Genomic DNA, 900 nt, shown 5'->3' with positions numbered 1-900 from the left:
AGGTTCTTCTGTCTAAGGAATTCTCCAGGCAAGAATACTGGAGAAGGCTATCCTTCCCTTCTCCAGGGGATCTTCCTGACCTAGGAATTGAACCCAGGTCTCCTGCGTTGAAGGCAGATTCTTTACTGTCTGAGCCACCAGGAAAGCTCTGTGATTAAATTCCATGAGTGCTAAGTCGCTTCAGTTGTGTCTGACTCTGTGCCACCCTATGGGCTGTAACCAACCAGGCTCCTCTGTCCATGGGATTCTCCAGGCAAGAATACTGGAGCAAGTTGCCATGCCCTCCTCCAGGGAATCTTCCCGACCCAAGGATCAAACCTGCAGCTCCTGCATTGCAGGCAGACTCTTTACTGCTGAGCCACGGGGGAAACCCAACCCAGGCATACCTTGGAGATATTGTGGGTTCAGTTCCAAACCACAACAATAAAGTAAATATCTCAATAAAGCAAGTCACCTGAATTTTTGGTCTCTCAGTGCATAGAAAATTATGTTTATGGTATACTGCTGTCTATTATGTGTGTAATAGTATTCTGTCTAAAAAAACTGTGTAGAGACCTTAATATTTTATTACTAAAAAAGTGCTAAACTTCATCTGAGTTTTCAGCAAGTCCTAATCTTTTTGCTGGTGGAGTGTCTTGTCTTGATATTGATGTTGGCTGACTGATAAGAGCGGTGGTTGCCAAAGGTTGGGGTGGTTGTGGCAGTTTCTTAAATAAGACAACAATTTTCTTGATGCCCCCAATTACAATAGTAACATCACAGATCACTGATCATAGATCACCATAGCAAGTACAAAAGTGAAAATTTTGAAATATTATGAGAATGACAAAACTGTGACACAGAGACACCAAGTGAGTGAATACTGTTGGAAATAATAGCACCAATAGGGTTGCCACAAGC

The sequence above is a fragment of the Bos mutus genome, chromosome 10 (genome assembly GCF_027580195.1).
Source record: "Bos mutus isolate GX-2022 chromosome 10, NWIPB_WYAK_1.1, whole genome shotgun sequence".
NCBI lineage: Eukaryota > Metazoa > Chordata > Mammalia > Artiodactyla > Bovidae > Bos > Bos mutus.
Note: the sequence above shows the minus strand (reverse complement) of the source record.